The sequence below is a fragment of the Cherax quadricarinatus genome, chromosome 34, assembly GCF_038502225.1.
Source record: "Cherax quadricarinatus isolate ZL_2023a chromosome 34, ASM3850222v1, whole genome shotgun sequence".
Taxonomy (NCBI): Eukaryota; Metazoa; Arthropoda; class Malacostraca; order Decapoda; family Parastacidae; genus Cherax; species Cherax quadricarinatus.
Window position 1 is genome coordinate 6,541,690 of NC_091325.1, and position 17,286 is coordinate 6,558,975.

At 45.1% G+C, this 17,286-nt stretch overlaps 1 non-coding gene across 1 annotated transcript; it reads right to left on the reverse strand.

The window, feature by feature from the left end:
• Positions 1-8,862: 8,862 nt before the first annotated feature.
• Positions 8,863-8,935, reverse strand: TRNAK-CUU (transfer RNA lysine (anticodon CUU)). The gene has a single exon. It is a non-coding gene; the product is annotated as a tRNA-Lys (tRNA).
• Positions 8,936-17,286: the final 8,351 nt, after the last annotated feature.

Consider the following 17,286-nt stretch of genomic DNA (forward strand, 5'->3'; position numbering starts at 1 on the left):
GGTGGGAGAACAGTAGGCGGGATGGTGAGAGAACAGTAGGTGGGATGGTGAGAGAACAGTAGGTGGGATGGTGGGAGAACAGTAGGTGGGATGGTGAGAGAACAGTAGACGGGAAGGTGAGAGAACAGTAGATGGGATGGTGAGAGAACAGTAGGTGGAATGGTGAGAGAACAGTAGGCGGGATGGTGAAAGAACAGTAGTTGGGATAGTGAGAGAACAGTAGGTGGGATGGTGGGAGAACAGTAGGTGGGATGGTGGGAGAACAGTAGGTGGGATGGTGGGAGAACAGGTGGGATGGTAGGAGAACAGTAGGCGGGATGGTGGGAGAACAGTAGGTGGGATGGTGGGAGAACAGTAGGTGGGATGGTGGGAGAGCAGTAGGCGGGATGGTGAGAGAACAGTAGGTGGGATGGTGAGAGAACAGTAGGTGGGATGGTGAGAGAACAGTAGGTGGGATGGTGAGAGAACAGTAGGTGGGATGGTGAGAGAACAGTAGGTGGGATGGTGAGAGAACAGTAGGTGGGATGGTGAGAGAACAGTAGGCGGGATGGTAAGAGAACAGTAGGTGGGATGGTGAGAGAACAGTAGGTGGGATGGTGAGAGAACAGTAGGTGGGATGGTGGGAGAACAGTAGGTGGGATGGTGGGAGAACAGTAGGTGGGATGGTGAGAGAACAGTAGGTGGGATGGTGGGAGAACAGTAGGTGGGATGGTGAGAGAACAGTAGATGGGATGGTGGGAGAACAGTAGGTGGGATGGTGGGAGAACAGGTGGGATGGTAGGAGAACAGTAGGCGGGATGGTGGGAGAACAGTAGGTGGGATGGTGGGAGAACAGTAGGTGGGATGGTGGGAGAACAGTAGGTGGGATGGTGGGAGAACAGTAGGTGGGATGGTGGGAGAACAGTAGGTGGGATGGTGAGAGAACAGTAGGTGGGATGGTGGGAGAACAGTAGGTGGGATGGTGGGAGAACAGTAGGTGGGATGGTGGGAGAACAGTAGGTGGGATGGTGGGAGAACAGTAGGGGAGACGGTGGGAGAACAGTAGGTGGGATGGTGAAAGAACAGTAGGTGGGATGGTGAGAGAACAGTAGGTGGGATGGTGGGAGAACAGTAGGTGGGATGGAGAGTGAGCATTAGGCGGGATGGTGAGAGAACAATAGGTGGGATGGTGGGAGAACAGTAGGTGGGATGGTGGGAGAACAGTAGGTGGGATGGTGGGAGAACAGTAGGGGGGATGGTGGGAGAACAGTAGGTAGGATGGCGAGAGAACAGTAGGTGGGATGGTGAGAGAACAGTAGGTGGGATGGTGGGAGAACAGAAGGTGGGATGGTGGGAGAACAGTAGGTGGGATGGAGGGTGAGCATTAGGCGGGATGGTGAGAGAGCAGTAGGTGGGATGGTAGGAGAACAGTGGTGGGAGAACTGTAGGTGGGATGGAGGGTGAGCATTAGGCGGGATGGTGAGAGAACAGTAGGTGGGATAGTGGGAGAACAGTAGGTGGGATGGTGGGAGAACAGTAGGTGGGATGGTGGGAGAACAGTAGGTGGGATGGTGGGAGAACAGTAGGTGGGATGGTGGGAGAACAGTAGGTGGGATGGTGGGAAAACAGGTGGAATGGTGGGAGAACTGTAGGTGGGATGGTGGGAGAACAGTAGGTGGGATGGTGGGAGAACAGTAGGGGGGGATGGTGGGAGAACAGTAGGTGGGATGGTGGGAGAACAGTAGGTGGGATGTTGGAAGAACAGTAGGTGTGATGGTGGGAGAACAGTAGGTGGGATGGAGGGTGAGCATTAGGCGGGATGGTGAGAGAACAGTAGATGGGATGGTGAGAGAACAGTAGGTGGGATGGTGAGAGAACAGTAGGTGGGATGGTGGGAGAACAGTAGGTGGGATGGTGGGAGAACAGTAGGCGGGATGGTGAGAGAACAGTAGGTGGGATGGTGAGAGAACAGTAGGTGGGATGGTGGGAGAACAGTAGGTGGGATGGTGAGAGAACAGTAGGCGGGAAGGTGAGAGAACAGTAGATGGGATGGTGAGAGAACAGTAGGTGGGATGGTGAGAGAACAGTAGGCGGGATGGTGAAAGAACAGTAGTTGGGATAGTGAGAGAACAGTAGGTGGGATGGTGAGAGAACAGAAGGTGGGATGGTGAGAGAACAGTAGGTGGGATGGTGAGAGAACAGTAGGCGGGATGGTGAGAGAACAGTAGGTGGGATGGTGAGAGAACAGTAGGTGGGATGGTGGGAGAACAGTAGGCGGGATGGTGAGAGAACAGTAGGCGGGATGGTGAGAGAACAGTAGGCGGGATGGTGAGAGAACAGTAGGCTGGATGGTGAGAGAACAGTAGGCTGGATGGTGAGAGAACAGTAGGTGGGATGGTGAGAGAGCAGTAGGCGGGATGGTGAGAGAACAGTAGGTGGGATGGTGAGAGAACAGTAGGTGGGATGGTGAGAGAACAGTAGGTGGGATGGTGAGAGAACAGTAGGTGGGATGGTGAGAGAACAGTAGGTGGGATGGTGAGAGAACAGTAGGTGGGATGGTGAGAGAACAGTAGGCGGGATGGTGAGAGAACAGTAGGTGGGATGGTGAGAGAACAGTAGGTGGGATGGTGAGAGAACAGTAGGTGGGATGGTGGGAGAACAGTAGGTGGGATGGTGGGAGAACAGTAGGTGGGATGGTGAGAGAACAGTAGGTGGGATGGTGGGAGAACAGTAGGTGGGATGGTGAGAGAACAGTAGATGGGATGGTGGGAGAACAGTAGGTGGGATGGTGGGAGAACAGGTGGGATGGTAGGAGAACAGTAGGCGGGATGGTGGGAGAACAGTAGGTGGGGTGGTGGGAGAACAGTAGGTGGGATGGTGGGAGAACAGTAGGTGGGATGGTGGGAGAACAGTAGGTGGGATGGTGGGAGAACAGTAGGTGGGATGGTGAGAGAACAGTAGGTGGGATGGTGGGAGAACAGTAGGTGGGATGGTGGGAGAACAGTAGGTGGGATGGTGGGAGAACAGTAGGTGGGATGGGGGGAGAACAGTAGGGGAGACGGTGGGAGAACAGTAGGTGGGATGGTGAAAGAACAGTAGGTGGGATGGTGAGAGAACAGTAGGTGGGATGGTGGGAGAACAGTAGGTGGGATGGAGAGTGAGCATTAGGCGGGATGGTGAGAGAACAGTAGGTGGGATGGTGAGAGAACAGTAGGTGGGATGGTGGGAGAACAGTAGGTGGGATGGTGGGAGAACAGTAGGGGGGATGGTGAGAGAACAGTAGGTGGGATGGTGAGAGAACAGTAGGTGGGATGGTGAGAGAACAGTAGGTGAGATGGAGGGAGAACAGAAGGTGGGATGGTGGGAGAACAGTAGGTGGGATGGAGGGAGAGCATTAGGCGGGATGGTGAGAGAACAGTAGGTGGGATGGTAGGAGAACAGTGGTGGGAGAACTGTAGGTGGGATGGAGGGTGAGCATAAGGCGGGATGGTGAGAGAACAGTAGGTGGGATGGTGGGAGAACAGTAGGTGGGATGGTGGGAGAACAGTAGGTGGGATGGTGGGAGAACAGTAGGTGGGATGGTGGGAGAACAGTAGGTGGGATGGTGGGAGAACAGTAGGTGGGATGGTGGGAAAACAGGTGGAATGGTGGGAGAACAGTAGGTGGGAGGGTGGGAGAACAGTAGGTGGGATGGTGGGAGAACAGTAGGTGGGATGGTGGGAGAACAGTAGGTGGGATGGTGGGAGAACAGTAGGTGGGATGTTGGAAGAACAGTAGGTGTGATGGTGGGAGAACAGTAGGTGGGATGGAGGGTGAGCATTAGGCGGGATGGTGAGAGAACAGTAGGTGGGATGGTGGGAAAACAGTAGGTGGGATGGTGGGAGAACAGTAGGTGGGATGGTGGGAGAACAGTAGGTGGGATGGAGGGTGAGCATTAGGCGGGTTTGTGAGAGAACAGTAGGTGGGATGGTGGGAGAACAGTAGGTGGGATGGTGGGAGAACAGTAGGTGGGATGGCGAGAGAACAGTAGGTGGCATGGTGGGATGGTGGGAGAACAGTAGGTGGGATGGTGGGAGAACAGTAGGCGGGATGGTGGGAGAACAGTAGGTGGGATGGTGGGAGAACAGTAGGTGGGATGGTGGGAGAACAGTAGGTGGGATGGTGTGAGAACAGTAGGGAGATGGTGGGAGAACAGTAGGGGGGATGGTGGGAGAACAGTAGGTGGGATGGTCGGAGAACAGTAGGTGGGATGGTGGGAGAACAGTCGGTGGGATGGTGAGAGAACAGTAGGTGGGGTGGTGGGAGAACAGTAGGTGGAATGGTGGGAGAACAGTAGGTGGAATGGTGGGAGAATAGTATGGGGGATGGTGGGAGAACAGTAGGTGCGATGGTGGGAGAACAGTAGGTGGGATATTGGGAGGACAGTAGGTGGGATGGTGAGAGAACAGTAGGTGGGATGGTGAGAGAACAGTAGGTGGGATGGTGGGAGAACAGTAGATGGGATGGTGGGAGAACAGTAGGGGGATGGTGGGAGAACGGTAGGTGGGATGGTGGGAGAACAGTAGGTGGAATGGTGGGTGAACAGTAGGTGGGATGGTGAGCGAACAGTATGGGGGATGGTGGGAGAAAAGTAGGTGGGATGGTGGGAGAACAGTATGGGGATGGTGGGAGGACAGTAGGTGGGATGGTGGGAGGACAGTAGGTGGGATGGTGAGAGAACAGTAGGTGGGATGGTGAGAGAACAGTAGGTGGGATGGTGGGAGAACAGTAGGTGGGATGGTGGGAGAACGGTAGGTGGGATGGTGGGAGAACAGTAGGTGGGATGGTGAGAGAACAGTAGATGGGATGGTGAGAGAACAGTAGGTGGGATGGTGAGAGAACAGTAGGTGGGATGTTGGGAGAACAGTAGGTTTGATCGTGGGAGAACAGTAGGTTTGATGGTGAGAGAACAGTGGGTGGGACGGTGAGAGAACAGTAGGTGGGATGGTGGGAGAACAGTAGGTGGGATGGTGAGAGAACAGTAGGTGGGATGGTGAGAGAACAGTGGGTGGGACGGTTAGAGAACAGTGGGTGGGACGGTTAGAGAACAGTAGGTGGGATGGTGAGAGAACAGTAGGTAGGATGGTGAGAGAACAGTAGGTGGGGGGGTGGGAGAACAGTAGGTGGGATGGTGAGAGAACAGTAAGTGGGATGGTGAGAGAACAGTAGGTGGGACGGTGAGAGAACAGTAGGTGGGATGGTGGGAGAACAGTAGGTGGAATGGTGAGAGAACAGTAGGTGGGATGGTGGGAGAACAGTAGGTGGGATGGTGAGAGAACAGTAGGTGGGAAGGTGAGAGAACAGTAGGTGGGATGGTCGGAGAACAGTATTGGGATGGTTGGAGAACAGTAGGTGGGATGGTGTGAGAACAGTAGGTGGGATGGTGGGAGAACAGTAGGTGGGATGGTGGGAGAACAGTAGGTGGAATGGTGAGAGAACAGTAGGTGGGATGGTGGGAGAACAGTAGGTGGAATTGTGGGAGAACAGTAGGTGGGACGGTGAGAGAACAGTAGGTGGGATGGTGTGAGAACAGTAGGTTTGATGGAGGGAGAAGAGTAGGTGGGATGGTGAGAGACGAGTAGGTGGGATGGTGAGAGACGAGTAGGTGGGATGGTGAGAGAAGAGTAGGTGGGATGGTGAGAGACGAGTAGGTGGGATGGTGAGAGACGAGTAGGTGGGATGGTGAGAGAAGAGTAGGTGGGATGGTGAGAGAAGAGTAGGTGGGATGGTGAGAGAACAGTAGGTTGGATGGTGGGAGAACAGTAGGTTGGATGGTGAGAGAACAGTAGGTGGGATGGTGAGAGAACAGTAGGTGGGATGGTGGGAGAACAGGATATGGAATAGTGGGAGAACAGTATATGGAATAGTGGGAGAACAGTAGGTGGAATTGTGGGAGAACAGTAGGTGGAATTGTGGGAGAACAGTAGGTGGAATTGTGGGAGAACAGTAGGTGGAATGGTGGGAGAACAGTAGGTGGAATGGTGGGAGAACAGTAGGTGGAATGGTGGGAGAACAGTAGGTGGAATGGTGGGAGAACAGTAGGTGGAATGGTGGGAGAACAGTAGGTGGGATGGTGGGAGAAAAGTAGATGGAATAGTGGGAGAACAGTAGGTGGAATGGTGGGAGAACAGTAGGTGGAATGGTGGGAGAACAGTAGGTGGAATGGTGGGAGAACAGTAGGTGGGATGATGGGTGAACAGTAGGTGGGATAGTGGGAGAACAGGTGGGATGGTGAGTGAAAAGTAGGTGGGATTTTGAGGAAACAGGTGCGATGATTGGAGAAAAGTAGGTGGGATGGTGGGAGAGCAGTGGGTGAACAGTAGGTGGGATGTTGGGAAAACAGGTGGGATGGTAGGAGAACAGTAGGTGGGATGGTGGGAGAACAGTATTGGGATGGTGGGTGAAGAGTAGGTGAGATGGTTGGTGAAGAGTAGGTGGGGTAGCGGTTGAAGAGTAGGTGGGATGGTGGGGAACAGTAGTTGGGATAGTGGGAGAACAGTTATTGGGATGGTGGGGGATGGGGGAATAGTGACTGTGGATGACTGCTGATAATACAACCAGAAAAATTAGGATTGATATACTTGTCTGGGACGATCGGAACAGACTGAAGGATATAAGTGATTGAGGGCAATTTTCATCCTCATATCCACACAACTATTCATCCTCATCAGTAACTGTATAAATATTCTATATCTATTAAGACTGTCTACGCTAAATACTCGACTTCCTAGGCTTTGAAGTGCCCTACATGCAGGGAATTAGCTACCCTCCCATTCGATCAAACTTAAATTCCTCTGCAGACAGTATTTGATTCCTACGGGCTTAAAGCATCTCCATAATAATAATAATAATAATAATAAAAATAATAATAATAATAATAATAATAATAATAATAATAATAATAATAATAATAATAATAATAAAGTTATTATGGTGTTACTGATAGTCTGTGGAAAAAGACATCAGTTGAAAGAAACATTTCGCCACGGGGGGGTTCGTCAGGACTTATGAAGCCGCTCGTGGCTAAACGTTACTTTATTAAATGTCCTGAACTGTACCCCTTTTCCATACTGTATGTTCTTCTAAGATAGTCGCCAAAACATCTTTAATATCTAGTCATGAGTGTATATGCTCTCTTTCCGCTCAGTCTAACTTTAAACAAATCTTCCAAATATCCACATGGATTTTCCACCTCTCGTCGGCCCACTCGAAGTAATTGTTCAAATATTATATAGCTGCCTAAAAACTCAGTTTCCCTCAACGCTATGCATCTATCCTCCTTCTATATATCAATATATACGTTGAACCAAATTGTTGAACCAGCGTTCATCTCTGTTGACCCCCCCCCCACCCACACACACACACACACACACACACACACACACACACACACACACACACACACACACACACACACACACACACACACACACACACACACACACACACCCACCCACACACACACACACACACACACCCACACACACACACACACACACACACACACACCCACACACACACACACACACACACACACACACACACACACACACACACACACACACACACACACACACACACACACACACACACACACACACACACAGGAGCTCGGACTCGACCCCCGCAACCTCAACTAGGTGAGTACTAGGTGAGTACACACACACACTTGTGTGTGTGTGTCGTAACTCGTATTTGTGTTGTTTACATATCGGTATACTCAACCACAATATTACCAACACTGTCCATATATGAGTATAGAACGTCCATGAGGAAAATGAGCACGAATGATTCACTCGGGACACCTTACGGTCCTTGGACACTGATCACCTTAAATATGTCATGTGAAGTGATCAAGGTCAAAAATCAGAAACGGCTTCGCTAAAGGTATAATGAGTGAATGACTTAATGACCTCGTCCTTAAAGTTGTCGGCAGTCATTTGCCTTCATACTGAAGAACCTCCATCAACTGACTGGTGACGTAGCCTCATTTCTTTCCAGTAAAGATAAGCCTCAATTCTTCACTGTGAATGTTACATAGCCTTGGCTGATGGACCATCTACTGTGATAAGACTCACACCAACATAAAATACATAACCCAAACAGCTGATTTGTATTTTTTACTCTTCCCAATACCCCGTTCCTCTCCCCCCTTTCCACACTCACCCCCCCTGCCCCTCCCCTAAAGTCTCCCTCCCCGTAATCACTTCTTTTCCTTCCCTTCCCCTCACTCCTTACTCCCGGACCGAGTTTTGATAAAACTCCCGCCACTCCTCCTTCCTACTGTCTACTGCCTCGTCTAGCGTTCTTGAAACAAAAACTAAACAAAAATAATCCTCCCCTTTCAGAAATCTTATTCTGGTATTGACAGGCCTAGAAAAAACTGACTGACCGAGAGAGAGAAAATGTGAGAGAGAAAATGTAAGAGAGGTGAGAGTAAGTTTATTTAGGCACAGGTACGCATAAATACAGTTACTCAAATTATCGTACATGGTTAAGTAAGTTACCTAAGATAACTCAGAAAAGTCAAAGTGACTTATTTTCATTGTATCTTGAATAGTTCATCTTTCCCTCGCATATTTATGTAGTAGCAAGGGAAAAGTAGAGGAGAAAGGGAAGGGGATGGAGATGAGAGATGAAAGTACGTAGTTGTGGAAGTAGGTAGGAAAATAGATAAGGAGTAGATGGAAAAGGGAGAAGAGCAGGTATGCATGAAGTGAAGCAAACTTGAAGGTAAAAGAGAGAAGCTTAAAGCAATTCACGATAGATACCAAAGAATAATTAGTAAAAATGAGGAAAATTAACAATAGACTTTGATCAAAATAACAAAGCACTCAAAACAAGCGCCCAACGTGGGGCTCGAACCCACGACCCCGAGATTAAGAGTCTCGTGCTCTACCGACTGAGCTAGCCGGGCTTGTGATCATGACAACGAGAAGCATAAAATGAAACAGAATACGAGTTAAGATGAAAGGATATTATTTTTTTTAAATATCTAATTATTGTATGTATGTATGTATGTATGTATGTATGTGTATATATATATATATATATATATATATATATATATATATATATATATATATATATATATATATATATATATATATATATATATATATATATATATATATATATATATATATATATACACTGATCTCTGGCTGAAGGAGACTCGAACCTACGAACCTTAGGACAAGGTACGCAGTGCTTTACCAATCTACCCACACTCAGGGAGAAGGCTTACAGCTTTTCATCTCATCCCCTGCATGCATCAGCCTTACTAGAGATTTGAACAATGCAAGGAATTCGCGAGAGCATGCATTGTTCAAATCTCTAGTAAGGCTGATGCATGCAGGGGATGAGATGAAAAGCTGTAAGCCTTCTCCCTGAGTGTGGGTAGATTGGTAAAGCACTGCGTACCTTGTCCTAAGGTTCGTAGGTTCGAGTCTCCTTCAGCCAGAGATCAGTGTTTGTGTATATTTCGCATGCTCTCGCGAATTCCTTGCATATATATATATATATATATATATATATATATATATATATATATATATATATATAATGTGTGTGCACGCAACTATACAAAAAACTCACAATAGTTAAGAGAGATAAGATAAGACGACGTGTCGGAGAGTTGTGATTTAAGTGGTCCAGACAGAGCATAATGTCTTAGCTTCCTTCTCGTCAGCGAAGGTATTTCGTGAAAAGTATTTTAGCATTAGTGTTGTACAACGATTACATTTCTATATTGTTTGCCAGTTATGTCAGCTAGGTCTGTATAAGTTGTATCGTGTATATGTAGAAATAAAGATTATTTGGTGCCCCGTGGCCTGGTGGCAAAAACTCTCGCATCATACGGTGAGTGTCCGGGTTCGATTCCCGGCGAAGGGGAAAAACCTGGGACGTGTTTCCTTACACCGGTTGTCTATGTTCACCCATCAGTAAAATGGGTACCTGGGTGTTAGTCGACCGGTGTGGGTCGCATCCTGGGACAAAACTGACCTAATTTGCCCGAAATGCTCTGCATAACAAGCGGCTTTCTATATAGTAGTATGTCACTGATGTCAGCTAAGCCTGTATACCTTGTACTGGTAGTAAATAAAGAAATTATTATTATTATTATTATTATTATTATTATTATTATTATTATTATTATTATTATTATTATAATGAGTTAGTCTGTTAGACACACACGAGCTATCTGAGTAACTTTATTTTAAAGACTTCTCGCCAACCAGCAGCTTTGTCAATTCAATACACAGCTTATTAATTGGAGATGGTTTGCCTTAATTCCCTGGAATTTAGCCGACCAAGTCTCGTGAGTATCACCCACGCACTCGTTAAGCGAAGAACCCGGGTTCGATCCTTTATGTTAGTGAAAACTGTGATTTTTTTTTTTAGACCTGTTTACCTAGCAGTAAATAGGTATCCCTGTATTAGCTGACTGTTGTGGATCGCATTCTTAGAAGAGAGATCAAGGACACCAATGGATATTATGCCACATTCCTTGTCTTTCTTGGGTTATCCTGAATTATTCTGCGCTGTATGACCCTTGTGGGTTTGGTGCTTAGTTTTAATTATAATAATCCTGGATTATTAAGCATCCGGAATTAGTGTCAATCCGACATGCAAATAAGAACTGCATTTAGATTATTAATCCCACAGGGGATTAACCCAAGAGTGTCAAGCATTGTGGCGTATTTCCTCTGTGGTCCTTATGCCCTCCCAGTCAGGATGACATTTCCCTGGAGGTCACCAACAGCAGTCGACTATCGCCCAGCTATTACAGACAGTAAAGCAACACTAAATAAATATAACATAAACAGAGCAAACTGTGATTCATACGATCTTTTCGCCGATAAAGTTCCCACTGATGAAGTTTCCTCCGAGCCCAACTCTGGTTTAAATAATGGCTTTAATGTTTACATGATTATAATAATAATAATAATAATAATTTAATGTTTACATGTTTTTGATTTATTAACTCCCAGGTACTTATTTATCGCTTGGTGAACAGGGGTAGCAGGTGTTAGGAGACTCGTCTCGTCTTCCCCCCGGGTATGAACCCAGCTCCTCACTAAATAAACCCAGTATGTCAATTATTATCATGAGTAATGAGATTTGGTTTGAAGCTTCGAAATGTGAATTGGAAATCACAAAACTTTCGCTCTCGTAAGACTCGTTTGAATCCTCCACCTTGATTGGATCCTCTCTGAGGTTCGTTTACACCATCGTGGGACTCGTTGTCGGGTTCGTTGTAGGGCTCGTTGAGGAAGAATGCCGTCACATCGTCGGTGTCACCTAGGGACAGTAAGCATTATTGGTCAAATCTTAATTTCTCTATAAAGCGGTATTTCACTAACTCAGTACGTTGTTTCTACGTCCAATAGGCATTATCATTTGCATTCTGTCTGTCTCTGTCTGTCTGTCTGTCTCTCTCTCTGTCTCTCTCTCTGTCTCTCTGTCTGTCTCTCTGTCTCTCTCTCTGTCTCTCTCTCTGTCTCTGTCTCTCTCTCTGTCTCTCTGTCTCTCTCTCTGTCTCTCTGTCTCTCTGTCTCTCTCTCTCTGTCTCTCTCTCTGTCTCTCTCTCTCTGTCTCTCTCTCTGTCTCTCTCTCTCTGTCTCTCTCTCTGTCTCTCTCTCTCTCTCTCTCTCTCTCTCTCTCTCTCTCTCTCTCTCATAATTACATTTAATAAATACGCCAAGGACGCAGCATCATCTATCAGTTTAATGATAGTCTTCGTCTATAAGCGATCAGAGCCGCCTTCGGGGATATTTGGGGCAGAATATAATTAAAGCGAGAATTTTCCTATAATTTTCTATTTATGTGTAATTTGTTACCCCTTTCTCATTATTTCTGTTTCTGTTATCATTCTTTATCTCTTGATTTATCTGTATTGTTGTAAGTCTCACTATTTTTCTCTGTTTCCTTCTCTTCCGGGTACACCTCATCTTCCAACTGAACTTTCTCATTCATCCACATCTTGTTTTCCTTTTTAGCTTCCCTATCTATGTTCTTCATTTTCTTCTTCCTTTTTAGCATTTTTTCTCCTTATGCACCACTTCCTCAGTTGACTCCAGGCTTAGTTTAATATGTTTATTAGGCTGAGGGACTGATTACAAACTCCCCCTCATCTTCCAACGTTCTTCTCTGTACTGGACCGACGAAGCCACTTGCTGGCGAAACGTTTCCACAGTTAAGATTCCCAAATATTGCATAAGGTTAGGCTACGTAAGGTTTGTCAGGAAACAGGGCAAGTGCTTCCTGACGTGGATTTTATCAGGTAACGACCTGCTGCTGGAGCTTATGGTCACCTGACCGAGGCCTTCCACTGGCTTACCGGTCCTCCCCTTTAAAAATTGTGGTTATTAGTATCACCATTTCTTTCAACATGCTTTTGTTGCTCTTCAGGTGCAAGACAAAGGAAGGTCTCGGTCAGATGACCAAAAGTTCCAGTGGTGGGTCATCATATGACCAAGACCCGTGTCAGGAAACATTTGTACTGTTTCCTGGCAAATCTTACCACAGCAGCGGTCTGAAGACCTCAGCAGCGGTCTGAAGACCACAGCAGCGGTCTGAAGACCACAGCAGCGTTCTGAAACAACTTCACAGCGACAAACCCTACATTTCAACCGTGGCTTTACCTTAGCTACCTTACTAAAAAAAAATGGGACTGAGGAGAAATAATGCCAGGACCGCCACCACACAGCCATTCATACACAACTTATTAGACTGCCACGTAACCCGTACATAGGAGAATGAAACTTAGGACTACGTTTCGGTCCGACCTTGGACCATTCCCAGGTAACACGTAACGCTGCTATGGGGTAGTCACCTGCTAACCTCTTCACTATAGCATAAGGAGCCTGCCAAAACTACTGCTCTTCTTGTATTCCTAACGGCATATTACAAGGACTCCAATGGAAATAAGTCATTTTGTCTGACCTTTCATGGGTTATCCTATGTAATTTACACATATATTACTATGTATGATAATTGTACCTGTGTGTACCTGCACACAAATAAACTTCCTCACATATTAAACAAATGAGTTAGTATACAGTAACCAGAGATAAACATCTGAATTATTATTATTAAAGCCAAGCTGTGTACCACGAAGACAACGTAATTTTGAGTCAAAGACAACAACTATACTTAGCCACTGAGTCAGATCACATTAACCAAGAAAGGAGATAGCAGAACTTACCGGATCAGGAGATAACTACGCGATACCATCTTTCCTACAGTCATTGAATTCTCTGAACCTTTTGTTTTAAAGTTTTTTCTTTAAGGACCCCAATGGAAATAAATAAGGGCTCCAATGGTTTATCCTAGGTTCTCTACACATATGCTGCTATGTTTGATAATCTATGTAACTGTAATTGTGTATACCTGAAAAAACTTGCTTATTCTTTTCCTTCCTACTCTCTCTCTCTCTCTCTCTCTCTCTCTCTCTCTCTCTCTCTCTCTCTCTCTCTTCCTCTTTATATTCTGCTGCTTGTCAAATATTAATATTTTTTTCTTTATGCTTTGATTTTACATGCATAAAACTCTGTTCATATTACAAGGTAAGAATATCCATGTAATTAAAGTTTGTCAAGTCTCCGGAGAAGGTACAGTATTTCAGTCTGTGTAGCCATCACTGTTGTTAAGTAACTCGTTTTCTAATGATTTAGTTCGTTTTCTTCACATTCTTGTGACCATAGGGTAAACTTAGGAATGTGTCTGCGTGTCTCTTGCCTGCTGAAACATTCAGGTATACACAAACACAGTTGCATAGATCATCATACATAGCAGCATATGTGTAGAGAACCTAGGATAAACAGCATTCATGCTGTTTATTATCCCCGGATCGTTAATAGCCCAGAATAATCCAAGAAAGTTAGCAGTGTGGTTTATTTATATCTGGGTCATTAGTAGCGAACCAACGCAGTTGACTAACTCCTATCTACCGACCGAGATTTTCGTTATACTACGAGTTCAAACATTAAGCATATTATGGTGTGACGTCATCTCGATAATGCTCAGTAAATAACCAGGTGGAAATAATGTTTAATGCTAAGTGGGACTGAATGTAATATACCCTCCAACGTTACATGGAATTTCTTTCCTCCCAACGCTATATTCCGTCTACGGTCTTCTTTCTCCCTTCTTGATTCTTGTGACTTTGCACTTTTGCCTATATATAGCGTTCTATCTGATTTAAACTCAAGTAGATTTATTTTTAGGGGTCTAGATCTAGCTCCTGGGTTTGCTTACAGATCATTTTCTTTTAATTTCTTTTGAAACCTTGAGACTAATTTGCATGTTTTGCCCATATCACTGTACCTCATCTAAGCTTTTTTTTTTTTAGCATCCATCAATGCCCTGTTTCCGTTATGTTGGATAAGACAAAAAACGTACAAGATACTCAGAGGATTTGATAGAGCAGAATAAGTAAAGTTTATTTAGATACAGGCAAACATAAGCACAAGTATCATACCTAATTTAACATGTATAAATTATCTAGGATAACCCGAAAATGTTAGACAACTTGCCTTATTTAAACTGGGGTCCGTGACACGTTGTTTGAAATGAAAGACGGAGGTTGAAGCTGAAAAACATGATTCAGGACAGGAGAAACTATTACTTCGAGCTTTTGTTGGTGAGAACGTGGAGTGAGTTAGGGGAGGGAGATGGAGGGGAGACAAACAAGCTACACACACATTCAGGTGTGATAGGGATCAAGAGAAAAGGAGTCAGTAAGGTCGGCTAATTGAAGACTGGATCGTGGGGGGTCAAGTGACGAAACTCGATCAGCGCAAGCACATGTTGTGTACAGGGATTGCACGTTTAGAAGGAAGGATAGGGATGGGAGAGGGTTGTAGGATAGGTGAGAAAGAGAAGAATAGAGTTGATTATTTTGATGAAAGAGTTAGAGAAAATGGGGTGATAGGGAAATGTGAAGGATGAAGGGGAAGGAATAGTAAGAGAAACAGATAGAGGAAGAACAAGGGCAGTATGGAAATGGAGATGGTGAAGGGGTTTGAATAGGGAGGGGAGCTTTTGGGGAGAGGGGAGGATTAAAGGATGATGAAGGAAAGGAGTGCGTGTGATTCATAGACCATTGGAGATTAAACCAGTTGACCACTGCCACTCTCTACATTCTGGCTACATTCTCTCTACTCTCTTTCTACATTCAGTAGCCAGGCACTCGTGTGCCTGGCTACTGAATGTTTCCCGACTCTACCACTCTGTCTTAGCAAAGCGTCTATCGAAACGAATCTGCTAAGATTTTCTTACTCATTTCTGCAACTTTGTAAGCTCCTGATGTGTTGATTGCAATACGAAATGCTTAGAGTTATTATTGAAATCATCCTGTGGTTGTTTTGCACATATATATATATATATATATATATATATATATATATATATATATATATATATATATATATATATATATATATATATGTATATATATATAATCTTATTCTTTCAACAAACCGGCCGTATTCCACTAAAGCAGGGGGCCCAAATGTATGTGTATATATATATATATATATATATATATATATATATATATTTATATATGGGGAAGTGGAACAGAATTCCTCCTCCGTAAGCCATGCGTGTCGTAAGAGACAACTAAAATGCCGGGAACAAGGGGCTAGTAACCCCTGCTCCTGTATACATTACTAAATTTAAAAAGAGAAACTTATGTTTTTCTTTTTGGGCTCCCTGCTTCAGTGGCATAAGGCCGGTTTGTTGAAAGAATAAGATATGTATATATATATATATATATATATATATATATATATATATATATATATATATATATATATATATATATATATATATATATATATTATATAATCACACTACACATAGGAACTGTGACTCGACCCCTGCAACAACAAATAGAGGAGTACACACACACTCACACATATGCATCAGAGAATAAGTTATGAAATCAAGAATAAAAATACTCAAGGAATGCAAATTTCTGATACAAATTATATATTTTCAATATTAACAAAAATTCCCACAAATGTCGTCCGAGAGGTCAGTCTAGATGTAGCTTCCCAAGCGTTAATGTTTTCACCAGATTTTCCCCAGGTGATGGATGACAACCACGTGTGTAGAATATCCCCATGTTAGTCAGTTTAACATTTTTATTATGTACCCCATACCCATCCCGCGGGTGGTAGTCAAAAGATTACAAAGGTACATAATAGGTCCAGGGACTGGACCGCAAAGATTTGATAGCTGAACAAGCTAGTGGTAAGGGTCTACATGTATTTACATTTTTGTATCCGGTCATAATCGTAATGAGTTGTTTATGCAAACCAGCATTTGGCATCCCCGTAAATATAATAATTTTAACGTGTGTGTGTGTGTGTGTGTGTGTGTGTGTGTGTGTGTGTGTGTGTGTGTGTGTGTACTCACCTAGTTGAGGTTGCGGGGGTCGAGTCCGAGCTCCTGGCCCCGCCTCTTCACTGATCGCTACTAGGTCACTCTCCCTGAGCCGTGAGCTTTATCATACCTCTGCTTAAAGCTATGTATGGATCCTGCCTCCACTACATCGCTTCCCAAACTATTCCACTTACTGACTACTCTGTGGCTGAAGAAATACTTCCTAACATCCCTGTGATTCATCTGTGTCTTCAGCTTCCAACTGTGTCCCCTTGTTACTGTGTCCAATCTCTGGAACATCCTGTCTTTGTCCACCTTGTCAATTCCTCTCAGTATTTTGTATGTCGTTATCATGTCCCCCCTATCTCTCCTGTCCTCCAGTGTCGTCAGGTTGATTTCCCTTAACCTCTCCTCGTAGGACATACCTCTTAGCTCTGGGACTAGTCTTGTTGCAAACCTTTGCACTTTCTCTAGTTTCTTCACGTGCTTGGCTAGGTGTGGGTTCCAAACTGGTGCCGCATACTCCAATATGGGCCTAACGTAACGTGTGTACTCACCTAGTTGAGGTTGCGGGGGTCGAGTCCGAGCTCGACCCCCGCAACCTCAACTAGGTGAGTGTGTGTGTGTGTGTGTGTGTGTGTGTGTGTGTGTGTGTGTGTATGCAAATTAACCCGGTCCTAATTTTGAATTATACTGCACATCCTAATCACTGGAACTATATCTTATTAAAACTGTTGCATCGCTTTGTGATTCGCATATTTTTTTTTTTTTTTTTGGCGTCAAGTGCAATGAGGTTTTAAATGCTGCTTCTAAATAATTTACAAAGAATTTTATTATTATTAAAGATTAGCCGGTATTCTCCCGGCCCGGGCC